The 15,701-nt window shown below is 39.1% G+C and overlaps 1 pseudogene; it reads right to left on the reverse strand.

Annotated features, from left to right (window-relative positions):
* Positions 1-1,193: 1,193 nt before the first annotated feature.
* Positions 1,194-2,790, reverse strand: LOC133091780 (elongin-B-like; annotated as a pseudogene).
* Between the last annotated feature and the right edge of the window lie 12,911 nt (positions 2,791-15,701).

Raw genomic sequence — 15,701 nt, forward strand, 5'->3', positions numbered from 1 at the left:
TAATTTTTCATTGCTCCAGAACCAAAAGCTAATGACTCAGATTCACCTCTCTGCCTTGAACATACTTTGGCTGAAGGTTAATCACAGTAATTCCTGTGAGTCAACATCTGCCATGTCCTGGAAAAATCTTGTCAACCATTCCAATATTTAGAGCCCCATATGATGATTTTCAAAATTTCCTGAACCATCAGAATCCTGCCAACTTCAAATGTTTCTTGGGTTAACTCATTTCTACCCAATAAATACTTGGCTGCTGAGAATATAGAAACCATTGGTTTTGCAAATCAGGGATTTTAAATTGAGGAATATGGAAAACTGCAGAAGGAAAGAGGAAAGCCAGAGTATGACCACAAAGAAGACCAGAGAAAATGGATATCAGAACTGTGAATGGATGCTTTTGCCAACCAGACAATCACATCAAGTCTAAAATAAAAGGAGACCTCAGTTCCTTCTCCCCATTTTTCTCTCAAACTACCTTTTTACCTAAAAAATATCAGGACTTAACATGTGGTCAGCTCATCTCTAGAACAAAACGTAAAAACCAGTGGGTGTTTTATGTGAGTTCACATTTCAACCCATCACAATACTAATTACTATAATGATGACCCAGACCAGTGCTTCCCAAACTGTAATGTGCATACAAATTCCCTGGGGATCTTATTAAAATGCAGATTCTGATTCAGTAGATTTGGAAGAGGGACCAAGATTCTGTAGTTATATATATATATATATATATATATATATATATATATATATACACAAGCTTTTCTTTTTAACTAATTTATTTATTTATTTATTTTTGGCTGCGTTGGGTCCTCCTTGCTGCGCACGGGCTTTCTCTAGTTGCAACGACCAGGGGCTACTATTCTTTGCGGTGCACAGGCTTCTCATTGCTGTGGCTTCTCTTGTTGTGGAGCACGGGCTCTAGGTGTGCAGGCTTCAGTAGTTATGGCACACAGGCTCAGTAGTTGTGGCTCACGAGCTCTACAGTGCAGGCTCAGTAGTTGTGGTGCACGGGCTTAGTTGCTCCGCTGCATGTGGGATCTTCCTGGACCAGGGCTCGAATCCACGCCCCTTGCTTTGGCAGGCAGATTCTTAACCACTGCGCCACCAGGGAAGTCCCAGATTCTGTGTTTTTTTTGGGGGGGGACACCCAAATCTCTTATTGGGGGGGCAGTTGGTGGGGGGGGCTCTCACTGCAGAGCTTGTTCATTGGCGCTGCTTCCTCAGTCCTGTGGCTTCATCACCTCCAGCAGCTCGGGTGGGCTGGAGAAGGGCTGGATGTGCAGGGCCTCAAAGGCTTCATCTGCCCTGAAGGCTAGCCCCACAGTGGCTGGGGCCCGAGGCCATGCTGTCTGGCTGGTGTAGCCACAGTCGCCCAATGTCTTTCTGTCGTCCAGAAGCTGGTCGTCCTTGTACAGCCAGCCACTGCTCCACCAGCGGCCGCTTGAGGATGCCCTGGACAATGCGCTTCAGCTCGAACACGGTGCTCGACTCCTTGGCGTCCATGAAGATGGTGGTCTTGTGACGCCGGATTATGAGGAACCCGTCTATCCCGTGAAGATGGTGGTCTTGTGGCGCCGGATCATGAGGAACACGTCTATCGCAGTGGCTGCCTCTCCCCCTTGACGCACCCGTGCGGCCGCACTCCGCCCTGTTCCCGGCAGCCCACCCCCAGATTCCATATTTTTAACAACTAATTCTATTGCCTTTGAAATCAAGGGCCACACGTTGCATTAACAGGTTCAAAGTAAGATTACTTCTAATGATCCATCTCATTATTGCTTAATCTATGTAAAATTTTGTGATTCAGAATCTAGTACACAATTTCAGTCCATGAGAGTCATCATAAAAGTAAGTTTTTCATAGGGTATTGATGATCAGCTAATGTCCTAACAACCCTGAAGATTATTCAGAGCTTCCAATTACCTAAGTCTTAATTACTAAAATTTTGCTGGTATGGGTCATTATGATATCTACAGAATTTTATATTTGACTCTCCTTGTAATTTGTCTCAGATGCAAATTTTAACTTTTTAAATTGTAAAATAAAATTTGAGGTGTTAACTTAGGGTCTGTTCATGTTACTAGAAAATTAACATTTTTTGATTACGGAGTGACATAAGTGACATGAAAGAAATCTGAAAGTAATCAGTGATATGACCCTGTAACCAAGATAGGATATATAGATAGGCCAGAGTGAAGGCACTTAAATATCTGATACATTGCTTTTAGACAAAATTTCTGGTACCAGTGGCATTAATAGTAAACAAAGAGCAAAATCCTGGTTCAAAATACCTAGCATGTAGCAGAGAGGCTAGTATATACTAAATTCTCTATACGAGTGTGTTGAACTTAGCTGAATTGCAAGGCTCTGCTCTATTCACCAAAAGTCTTTGCCAGAAAAGACCAATGAGAGAAAAAATACTAGCATAATAGAAAGAGCTTTTTAATATGAGGAATGTATTCCCCAAAGCCTCTTTCCCTGTAGATTATTGCAGCCACCCTCACTCTCCGTTGTCTTTTTGTCATTTTGCTATACCCGCTAAATGCTAACCTCAGATAAACACAATAGTCTGTCTTCTCAGTGCCTGCGTTTGAGTAGCTGAGATCCTCTGGAGCAAATCACATCACCAGGTTGATTGATAGCATTTTCAGTTTGTAATTCCAAGTCTCAACTGAGCTCTCTATATCCCTTATAATCTTATCATGTTATTCCAGTTTCTGGAGAGACTCTTTCCTCCCTTCATACTCCTTCGATGACGGACTCCTCCAATGTCTCCTTCACCATCAGTGGATGACCTTAGTTAAATGTGGCTCGTAGTTAAGACTGTGGGCTCTAAAAGTAAGCTGTCTGGCTTTGTATTCAGGTTCCAGCAATTTACCTAAATGCAACCTTACGGATACATTTTTTTTTAACAGTTCTGTGCCTCAGTTCCTTATTGGTAAAATAGAGACAGTAATATTTCCTGCCTCATAAGGTTATTGTAAGCAGTAAATGAGTCACTATATGTAAATCTTTTAAAATAATGCCTGCTGTCAATAAACCATCAATAAAAGTTTACTATTATCCTAATTCTTTTTTCACAGGAAAAATAGAAGCCAACAGATAGAAATTCCCTTAACTACCCAACCCCATAACAACAAATCCATCTGCATCCTCATGACCTCATCTGAACCTAATTTCCTCCAAAAGACCTTACTTCCTAATACCATCACTTTGGGGTTAGGGTTTTAATATATGAACTTGGGGCAAACACAAACAGTCTGTGACATCGACCTATGACTAACTGGCTCCCACCCAAGATCCTCTAGGTAAGGTTACAAATAATTTCTGTATTCCTAAATTTGGTGGTCACTTTAGTCGAGCTCGTCTCCGCGTTCAACACTGACTACCTTTTTCTTTGACTTCTATAACATCACGCTGCCCTAGTTTTCTTCTTATCTTCTTACCTCCTTAACTATCTAGTCCATAGCTCATGCCAGAAATGTCACAATATCCAGTCATCACCAAGTCTGATGATTCTCCAACCTTAATATGTTTAAGTGCATCCCTTTTCATGACTACTGATTCCATCATAGACAAAATGATATTCTTCTGCCTAACCATCTGAAATCTCATTTTTATTTTTCACACAGCATCCAGTGATCATCTTAAAACCTTATCATATAGCTCTCCTTCTGAATAGTCGCTTTTCATTATTTTTAGGTTGAAAGTTACATTTTTACATTTATATTAACTTTACTATAAAAAATTCAAATATACTTCAAAGTAGAGAGAGTATTATAATTCTCATATATCCATCGTCTATCCCTAATTATTATTATAATTTTATCATTTTTCCTTCATCTACTTTCTATTTGCTCAATTATTTTTTATTGTGGTAAAATATACACAACATAAATTTTACCATTTTAACCATTTTCAAGCATATCCTTCTATAGTATTAAGTACACATTGTTGTCCAATCATCACCACCATCCATCTCCTGAAGATTACATTTTTGTGACATGACATGTATGATAGGCATGAACTGTCCTCCACCCTGGGTCACTATAGGCAAGTCAGTCTGGCACTTATACACTTCCTTGAATATGACAAACTTACTCAAAACCTTCCCACCTGATTTCTCCTCTGCTTAAAATTATCCTTCTCTACTCACTGTTGAAGATTCAGCTTAAACATTAGTTCTTTCCCTAATAATGCGTAGTAGACAAGGTCTCCAGCTACATGTTCTTGCTATGCCTCCTACATCCATACATAGAGAGGGAGTACATCACAGGGCAAACTCTAGAGCCAGATTGCCTGGGTTTGAATCTTGGCTCTGGGTGACTCTGGGAAAATCACTGTATTCTCTTTGTGTCTCAATTTCTATCTGTCAAATGGGGATAAATGTTTCTAGGTTATTTTGAGAACTATTTAAATATTTAGAATATGGCCAGGAAGTTAGTATTATATAAGTACTAGCAATTACTACTCTTCTTCAAAGTACTTATGGATTTTGTGAAAGTTTTGTTAAATGTCTGTCTGCCTCCATGGAGTCTCTCTTGGGTACCACTGCACTTGCAGAGCCCACATGGTGCCTGTCACATCAGTGCTCAATCACCATTGGTTGAAAAATTGAACGAAGCTGTCAGGTCTCTTCTTAAATGATACCAGCTTGGAATATTATTGTGAAGATCAAATTAAAGAATTCATGAAAATTTTCTTTCTAAGCTTTGAATCCCAGTGCACTTCAAAATATTGTTATTGGGAAGGTCAGGCATAAACAAACAAAAGTAAAGTGCATTTGAGTTGATGAGGAAGCACATATTAAATTGCCATAATGCATAATATGTATTCTTGTATCCCAAAATTAATTCCTTGAAATGCTAGTTTAAGGAAAAATAGGAAAATTTTACTTAGATTAATAAATTTGGGAAATGTTTCAAATAATTGTCCCCTTTTGTAGTTTCACAACATGGAGCATTAAAAAATGAAATTATTCAACTTTTTAACTCAGAATTTCATCAACTTATTTTTCTGACCACAAAACATTTTTTTGCAGATTATCTATTAATTAGCCATAGGAAGTAAACTTCCTAGAATCTAGCCTGGTAGACCCTGGGGTAGAAGTGATATGATTTTAGCAAGAACAAGATCACTGTATACCCAAACGGTCTGAGAATGCTTCAGGTAAAAGTTGGAATGTGAGCTGAGCAATAGAAAGAATAGAATTTGGATAGGCCAAGAGAAAGGAAAAAAGCATTCTACATATAGGTGACAAAATGTTAACCACAGAAATGGGATTAATTTGGTAAATATATGGCCAAACTTACTTAATATCAAATCTCATGGTCTTTCCAATTTTTTTTAGGATGTTAAGTAAGAACTATAAAATTTTTTAAAAATTTGATAGAGAAGCTGAGAATTGAACTAGCCCTTAAAGAGGGATGGGTTGGGGTAAGTGGTATGGAGAAGAGAAAAAAAGCATAAAGTTTTCTGAAGGGGAGCAGAAAAAATGGACAGACAGATTTGCATTTATTGAGAGTCCTCCATGAGTTCTTTTCTGTATATTTTATCATTAAATCTCCCAACAGCAATTCTCAAAAGCAGTCATCACTATCTCCCTTTTACAAATAAGTAATCTGTGGCTCAGAGAGCTTATGTGATATGTCCAATAACACACAGCAGAGTTTCAATCATAGTCTAAAATATATGTTCTATTATACCACACTGTCTTCTAAATGCAATGAAAAATTAAATATATCCACACTTTTCTATCCTTTGCTGCCAACCACCACTATCATCTCATTACACCTTCAATAATGTCTTTCATACACACGTACCTCCCCCTCCCTTGCGGCATCTCCACACAGACACACAGAAGATGTGCTCTTCATTTTTCTGACTATAATTGTATTGTCCTGGAGGGCAGCCACAAACCACGTGTGGCTATGGAGCACTTGAAATGTGGCTAGTCCAAATCGAGATATGCTGTGATGTAAAACACACATCAGATTTCAAAACCTTAGAACAAAAAAAAAGGTAAAGTAGTTCATTAATAATTTTTATATTGATTATATGTTTAAAGAATAATATTTTGAATATATTGGATTAAATATACCATTGTTAAAGTTAATTTCACCTGTTTCTCTCTCCTTTTTCAAGCAACTAGTAGAAAATTTTTAATTACATAGGCAGGTTATATTTATGGCCCATATTATGTTTCTATTGTACAGTTTTGGTACATAGTATAAACTTTTTTATGTCCTTTTACATTACTGTACTTGAAATTCCCAAGATTTCTCCCACAATTAGGATTAATCCCTTAAAATGCAAGTCCTCTTAGATGTCTGACACATTAAGCCATTATCTTTTATGAATGAATTTATCAGGAATTAGCCCAGTTATCTGGGAAGGCCCTGAATGAATGGGGCTGAGGCAGGGAAAAGGCTTTTTGATCCAGGTAGATTCCAGGTTAGGTACAGAAAGTGGGGGAAATGAATGGGTACTTGTTTTGGTGCTGCAGGAAAGTACCTTGGTTGGCAGGTTGGCAGACAGTGAGGGGCTCAAGGAAGTTGGAAAGAAACTGCAAAATAAAAGAATTGCCAACCTGACAGTGTACCCAAGATGGGTCCTTAATATTCATTTTCATGACTTCTTGTTTAAAGACAAGATTTTGTTCCATAAAAGTTATGATCTTAATGCCAAAGATAGACTCTGATCCTGTGACTCTGGTCCTGTAACTCTGAGTAAGGCTTCAGCTCTGCAGTCTGGCCAGGGCTTTCTGGCAGTCCTCGAACTCATCAGGTACCATGGACTTTGGTGGGTGTTTGGCTTGAGGGAAAGGGGCAGCAGTCACCCTTGGCAAATAATTAGTAAGGCCCAGTGAAGCTGTTGGTTCAAAGTCTCCGGGCTTGGAAGAGGAAGAAGAATGACAGGCCGTATACTCCTCCATCAGTTATTTTGAGGAAAATTATCAGTATTCCTTGTTACAGGGACCTCCCTTTCTGTCAGTTCTCAATTCGTTGTTTCATTATACCTATAAATTTATTCCTGATATGTAAACAGTTTCTTGGGATATATTACACCAGGTGCTTATCTGAGGCAATTTGAGTACTCTTCTGACTGAACTTGAGAAATTGAGCGTGTGCTGTATTTGCTGTTTTCAAATGTTAAAACATGTATAATAGCAAGTGGTGAAGAAAATGGCACTGTTTTAGATCCTTTTGTTTTATGTAATTTAGTATTTAGATACCACTGTGTGTAACTTCTCAAAGAGAAATTTAAAGGATAGAATGTGATTTTTAAAGAGGAGACTTATAATCTTATTGTTTGAGATGTTATCACATAAATGACAATATGTTTTGTATGTTATACAAATGAAATGAATTTAACTGCGTTAAGTGATGAGGAAATACTGGGATAAAGATAACAGCCCCATGATTATTTACTGTGTCACCTTGGCCTAATTACTTCATGAAGTTTGTTTCTCTTCTATAACATGATGATCATTAAATCTCCCTCCTAGGGTTAGGGTGAAGGAAAAAAAATGGATGGGCTATAAGTTACAATACACACCACCACCCAGAACAGAACAGATAACTTTCTCAGTGTTCTCCCTCCATTTTTAAAGTAGAGGGCATTACCTCCTTCACTCAAATATCAATTCAGAACATGCTAGAACAATTCGGTCTTCTTGGTAAATTCCCAAGTCCATTGTTCCAGCCACAGAGCATTCTTCTCTGGAACACCCTGTTTGAAAGGCCACTCCATTCCTGTCCCTCATGAGCACTCCTTCTGCCTCTCTTGCTAGCAAAATAAGAAAACGGCAATATTTTCTATCCCAGATGAGCTATCACCTTTTCTCTTCCAACATTTGCCTCTCTATCTTTATCTAGCAGCCCTTCCTCAAGAAAACAGTCTTTATTTTGCACTTGAGCCATTAACTAGAGAGCCTTTCCAAGACTGTGATATGATGGCAGGACCAGAGGCAGGACTTGGAGGTCTCAGTCTCCAAGACAGTCGCATTTTTCTCTCCTGGAAAGTTACAGGACCACTGATTTCAGTTCATTACTCAAGAAGAGCTTTCAAATAAGGAGAAACTTACAAAAATGGATCCAGCAGCCTCAGGAGGTAATAAGTTTCCCATCGTTGGAGGTGCTCCAACACATGCTAGAAGACAACTTGTTTATTCCCTGAGTAAATATTTAATGAGTTCCCACTTTGTGTCTGTGATGAGGTAACAGGGGGTAGAAAGTGAATAAGATGACAAGGTCCCTCAGTCAAAGTGCTTCTGATCTAGTAGAGGAAACAAATACAAAATCTAATAATGTTATATCACGAATACCTAGTGAAGACATCCCATAGAAAAGAATATCCAAGAGAGATGTAAAAGCAAAATGAAGGTTAAAATGGCAGAAAAAAACACGTTTGGACAAAGAAACAGCATAAGAAAAGTCTATAGTGAAGAACAAATACGGCTCCAGCAAAAAAAACTCAAAATATGAAGAGGATAAAAGAGGTATGGCAGGAGAGGAACTTGGAAAGATAAACGGGAATTCAGACAAGGAAATTTAAAAAGCCATATGCACATGTGAGTTTAGATGTGAAGCCAGGATGGGCTAGCAGTTTTGGGCAGATTGAGTGCCTGGGAGTCTGGCCCCAGCCCTGAACTCTGAGGGGTGGAATGGAAACCCACTTGGCTCCTGTCTTTACATCTCCAGTCCAGGGGAGTGCTCTCTCTGGCAGAGGGATGTTGGCATCTCCGACCTAAATATATGATGGGAAAGAGAGGTTGTTCTGAAATTCCTGACTTTTGCTTCTTCCATTATCATTTCTCTTAAAAACCCAAAGGAAATTTTCCAAGTAGCCTTTACAGACCCCATAGAAAAATGAGTGCCCCCTCAACCAGAGATCTATTTAGTGATTATCAGTGAGAAATGAATTCCTTTCCAAAAAATCTGTTGGCACCCTGAAGATAAATTTACACCACTAGCAAAAGAAAAAAAGAACATACATGAAAGATATTCCAGAGGAAAAAAGGCTTGTATTACTAACATTTCCAGGAACAGGTTAATTCCTTCCCCCACCCCAACCTCTACCTGCCTAGTCACAAAGACATAAAAAATTTCTAGTAGAATGACTCAATCTTTTTTTCTCTAAATAACTTCTCATTAGCATAATAACAGTTAACATTAATTGAGCATTTACTATGTGCCAGAAACACATTAAATATTTTATATGCATTGCTTTAGTCAGTCCTCACATGACTGAGAGGTAGGTAGGTATCATCATTATTTCCATTTTATAGATAGGTAAACTGAGGCTAAGTGAGGCTGAGTAACTCAGTCACCACCACAAAGTTAGTAGTGATGGAGCCAGGGATTCAGGCTCAGAATCTCAACCACTACACAAGGGTTTCAAGACACTACCTGCATCAGCAGTATCTGGAGTACTTGTTTAAGATGCAGATTCTTCAGGCTCATTCCAGGCCTGTGGAGTCAGAATTTCTAGGAGTGGGGTCCAGAAATCACATTTCAGTCAGGTACCCAAGGTGATTCTTTTGAACATTGAAGTTTGAGAAACACTCCACTCTCTCTATTATTCAAAATGACACTAATAGATTAAAGGAACTGTTCCAGACCTCTAGGGGAAAAAAAGATCAAGGTAGGAACATTAGCTTGTTTTATCTGTCAGGTGAGTATGCTTGTTCAGAGCAGCAAAATTATCGAATTGGTAGAGGCGAAGTCTAGATCCTACTTGCCTCAGTGCTACAGCTCTAGTTAAAGCTGGCTGCTCCCCACAGTTGGCATCCCATGGTACCCCTGGTCTTGTACCTGAAGCAGCCTTTCCTGACTGACATGATTGACAGCACAGTGAGGAAGTGCAAGGAGCAACACCCATAGGGCCTGGACTCCCTTCTCTGTCCTTCACTAACCACATAAAAATAGATCAGTCATTTAAATTTCCTGGGCCTCAGTTTTGTTATTTGTGGAATGGGGATGATAATGCTCAGGAAAACAGCTTTAGGGCAAAGAGTAGATTAAACTTCATCTGATGCTGTGTGTGAAATTCATCTAGCCTAAATCCTGATGATGCCTAAGAGGTGTTCAATAAATGGTGATGGTGGTTTTATAAATAGCCCAGCACCCTGGCTATTCCTTCTATTTTCTGCCCAATTTCAGGATAACAGGCAAAGAGCCTTGGTTTTTAGTTGAACAAATGTGGGTTCAAGTACTGGCTCTGTCAATCACTAGATATGAGATCTTGGGCAAGGTCCTTAAGCTCTCTAACTTTTCTCATTTATGACACAGGGACAAATACCTACTTCTTAGAATTCTTTTAAGAATTAAAAGAAGTAAAGTATGAAAAGTTCCAGGTACATGGTAGACACTCAACATCTGTTGTTTTCTCTCTCATTTTAAAACCAAATTACCTTGGTTTCTCAACAACCTCAGAAAGCAGTTTTGTTATCGTTGTAGCATTGTGTATTTTATTGAATTCTAATTCCTTTCAAGTCTAATATAGTAATTTCTTATTAACTTACTGACTAGAACCCAAACATTATCCAAACATTAGATATGGAGCATTTCCTAGTCCTTCCTTACACTGACTTCTCGTCTTTCCTTGTCAGTCCAAAGGTAATTTGGCCAGAATTTTTTCCCTTAGAGACTATATAACTCAAGCTGCTTCTTTTCCAGGCAAGACGTTGGCAGCCAAAAGAGGTAAAGTGACGGAAAATTTAGGTGAGCTGCAAAGATGATTAAATAGTTGGAAAATGAGATTTATAGAAAAAGTAATTTTAAAAAATAGAAACTGTTTCTTCTGGAGATACTGAGGACAAGTCAGTAATGACCATCAAGCACACAAATGTTTATGCTACAAGGAAATGTGTTAGTTACCTTCCACTTCCACAAAGGACAAGGGGCTCTGTACCAGATCACAGCATGAGGGATTTAGAGTAAATATAAGAAAGATTTTGGTGAGAACATAGCTGACAGGTGTCTCTGGTTTATTTTCTATTATCCTTTATAAATCTCCCAGAATCATGATTCACGTGTCAGGCTTTGGCCACATCTACTTACTTCTCTAAGCTTCATTCATTCACTCAGCACACAGTTGGGGAGCACTGCATCTGCACCAAGCACTGTGCCTGACCCTGGGGACACAAAACCAGATGGGCATGGTCCCTATCTTTGTGGCATTATTGTCTAACTGGATTGCATGTTATATACAGGGTCCTTAGAAAGGTAGATCTAGAGTACAATGATCATTTCCTGAACTAGGAATTTTGGAACTTTCTACAGCACCCTATTTGGTATGTCATTCAAGTCCTTTCAAAGATCTTACCCTCCTTTTTAGTCTTATCTCTCAGCATTCTCATAACATGCTCCAATGACACACAGTTCCCTAAATATACCTTTGTGAAGAGATACTTTTGTACCTTAGCGTTTCCTCTGTTTGGCATGCTCTGCTCCCCACCATCACTGAGCCTCGGGGAGTAGACTGGTCCTCCCATTAAGTAATGGACAGATTGTGAGTTCTGTGTATCACTATCCCTGATAGGCTGTGAGCCCTGAGAAAGAAGGAAACATGGAACATCATTGTGGTTTAGTGGTTAGCAAAGTATATGGACAATCAATACAAGAAGGAAGGGAGAAAAGAATGAAGGAAAGAAAAGAGAGAGGAAGGAAGGAAGGGTGGAAAGGAAGGAGGGAAGGAGGGAGGAAGGAAGGAGTTTCTTATGATGAGATAATATTCCTAAGTCTTGACTGTATTTCTCTCCCAAAGGCCTCTTCCCGCTCCCTGCACAATCCACCCACCCCTACCTCTGCCCTCAGGTTGTAACCCACTGTAGATACTAAAACAAAAATAAAATAGGCTTGAGTCAGGAAGACTAAGACACATACCAACAGAATGAGTTTTTAAGCCAGCAGATAATAGATAAATGACCTTGGGTGAGAAAGAGGGAAGAAGGAGGAGTATCTCTCAGATCAGAGAGGAAGACACAGAAAAACCTCAAGGCTAGTAAGACTAAGGTTTAGAATAGAAGGATGAGGAAGGACCTTCCTTTGAGAGTACCTGGGAGCTGCAGAAAGACAAACTTAGTTCTAAGTCATCACACTTCTTCACATCCAAGGAGAACAAATTGCCCAGAGTCAGCCTCCTGCCCAGAGAGCATCAGTTTGGAGATAGCTGGTTAGGGCACTGGAGATGCTGCCCTGACTTCTGCTTACCTGGAGCATCCTGGACTTTTGCCATCCAGAGAACTTGTATGAGGGACCTAGACACTTATGGCATGAGAGTGTTATGAAATAATTCCAAACCGTCTGTGTTGGTTGAACACAAAGCACTTTATTTTTTTTAATTGAGGTAAAGTTGGTATACAACATTATATAAGTTTCACATGTACAACATTATAATTCCACATCTGTATACACTACAAAGTGATCACCACCAAAAGTCTAGTTACAAAGAAAAAAAAAGGTGTTTTTTTGTGTTCAGATGAGTGAAATCATATGGTATCTGTCTTCCTCTGTCTGACTTATTTCACTTAACATATTACTCCCAAGTTCCATCCATGTTATTGCATATGGCAAGATTTTATTATTTTTTATGGCTGAGTAATATTCCATTGTGTTTATATACCACATCTTCTTTATCCATTCATCCATGAATGGACACTTAGTTTGTCTCCATATCCTGACTATTGTAAATAATGCTCCAATGAATCAAAGCACTTTTTTTAAATTGAAATAACATTGGTTTATAACACAGTGTAAGTTTCCTGTGCACAATATAATATTTCTACTTATATCTACTTATATATACTGTACAGCATGCTCAGCACCAAAAATTTAGTTTCCATCCATCACCATACAGTTGAACAACTTTACCCATCTTGCCCTCCCTCCTGTCTCTTCCCCTCTGGTAACCATTACTCTGTTCTCTGTATCTACTCTGTTCTCTGTATCTACATGGTTGTTGTTATTTGGTTTATTTATTTTATTTGGTTTATTTATCTTTTGTTTGTTGCTTTTTATATTCCACATATGAGTGAAATCGTACAGTATTTGTCTCTCTCTATCTGATTTATTTCACTTAGCATAATACCCTCAAGATCCATCTATGTTGTCACAAATGGCAAGGTTTTACCTCTTTTTATGGCTGAGTGGTATTCCATTATTATATATGTATGTATACACATACATATACCACATCTTCCTTATCCATTCATCCATCAATGGGCACTTAGGTTGCTTCCATATCTCGGCTACTGTAAATAATTCTGCTATGAACATTGGGGTGCATATATCTTTTCAAATTAATGTTTTCATATTCTTTGGATATATACCTACAAGTAGAATTGATGGATCACGTTAGTTCTATTCTTAATTTTTTGAGAAATCCCCCTACTGTTTTCCATAGTAGCTGCCCCAATTACATTCCCACCAACAGTGTATGAGGACTTCCATTTTTCCACATCCTTCTCAACATCAAAGCTCTTCTCAAAAGGAGCACAATTTCTAAGACTTCTTGGATGGTCACCAATGTGCCCTTTAGCTTTGTCCTGCAATGGCTTTTATGAAATGTGGGCGATCAGACCTATGACTACCAGAACGGGCATCAGGAAAATTAATTTGGAACCTGTATAAGTTTCTTAGGACTGCTCTAACAAATTACCACAAGCTGGGTGGCTTAAAACAACAGTAAGAACTGACATGAGGACTTCCCTGGTGGTACAGTGGGTAAGAATCCACCTGCCAATGCAGGGGACATGGGTTCGATCCCTGATCCAGGAAGATCCCACATGCCGTGGAGCAACTAAGCCCGTGAGCCACAACTACTGAGCCTGCGTGCCACAACTACTGAACCCCATGCACCTAGAGCCCGTGCTCCACAATAAGAGAAGCCACTGCAATGAGAAGCCCGCGCACTGCACCGAAGAGTAGTCCCTGCTCGCCGCAGCTAGAGAAAGCCCATGCACAGCAACGAAGACCCAACGCAGTCAAAAATAAATAAATAAAAATTAAAAAAAGAAGAAATGACATGAAATCTATTATCTCGCAGTTCTGGAGGCTGGAAGTCCAAAACCAAGGGAACAGCAAGTCTGTGCTCCCTCAGACGGCTCTAGGAAGAATGTTTCCCTGCCTCTTTTAGCTTTTGGAGATTGCAAGCAATCTTTGGAGTTTGTTGGTTGTGGCAGCATAACTCCAATCTCAGCCTCTGTATCCACGTGGTAGTCTTCCCTCTGCGTGTATGTCTGTGTCTCTATGTCTGTTCTTATAAGAATTAGGGACAGTCCAAATCCAGTATGGCTTCATCTTAACTTGTATCTTAATTACATCTGCAAAGACCCTATTTCCAAGGTCACATTCACAGGTACCAAGGGTAAGGACTTAAATATATCTTTCTAGGGGATGTAATTCAACCCACAACAGAACCCTAAATGTTATTTCTTACTGCAACCTACAGTGAAGTGGCAAATTAGATGCTACTATGTGATATGTTACTCTAAACACGTTTTTACTCAACTACGGGGAAAATCCTATCCAAAAACATAACTCAACTACATTAGAATTTGCTAATTAGTGTTCTTCAGAATACTGTTTCTGAGGATGTAATTAACTGTGCTGTGACTCAAGGGTTGTGTATCTATTACAGCCCCAGTCAGAGAAGAACTAGTAGGTGATATACACTGTGTTGTATGTTGTATATCACATATTCTATATTGTATATCACATATTATACAAATATATTTATATCGCATATATACAAGGGTTTTTATCTTATGTAATTATGTGAACTGTTTAAGGAATCTCTATAAAGTTGTCTTCTTGTTTGTTGTTGAAGCTTGAAGTCCATAGAACAGGCAATCAGGAAGAAAGATGGATGTAAAGTGTAGGAGATCAAGGATAAGCTAAATTCCATGAGTACAGCTGGAACCTGTGTTAGTTCTTACTGCCTCTGACCTTTATGGTATGGGCATCCTATAAGAGAAGCTGGTGTCCTTTACCTTGGAGCTAAACATACAACTAGCCCAAGAGCTAGAGAAGCTGAAGGAGGATTTGTGGAAAGGTGGAGTATTTGCAATGCCAGCTGCTGCCCCACATCAATAAAGTGAACCAGCACATGACCAACTTAAGTGTGAGAACTACAAAATAGCTGCTGCTCCATTTCCGCCATTCCAACCTTCCACAAGAATGTCTCTTGTGGCCCACCATAACAAAAACATAATTGCTTTACAATGGTGTGTTAGTTTCTGCTTTATAACAAAGTGAATCAGCAATATGTATACATATATCCCCATATCCCCTCCCTCTTGTGCTCCCTCCAACCCTCCCTATCCCACCCCTCTAGGTGGTCACAAAGCACCAAGCTGATCTCCCTGTGCTATGTGACTGCTTCCCACTAGCTACCTATTTTACATTTGGTAGTTTATATATGTCCATGCCACTCTCCCACTTTGTCCCAGCTTACACTTCCCACTCCCCATGTCCTCAAGTCCATTCTCTACGTCTGCATCTTTATTCCTGTCCTGCCTCTAAGTTCTTCAGAACTATTTTTTTTTTTTAGATTCCATATATATGTGTTAGCATATGGTATTTGTTTTTCTCTTTCTGACTTACTTCACTCTGTATGACAAACTCTGGGTCCATCCACCTCACTACAAATAACTCAATTTCGTTTCTTTTTATGGCAGAGTAATATTCCAT

This window comes from Eubalaena glacialis, chromosome 5, assembly GCF_028564815.1.
Source record: "Eubalaena glacialis isolate mEubGla1 chromosome 5, mEubGla1.1.hap2.+ XY, whole genome shotgun sequence".
Lineage (NCBI taxonomy): Eukaryota > Metazoa > Chordata > Mammalia > Artiodactyla > Balaenidae > Eubalaena > Eubalaena glacialis.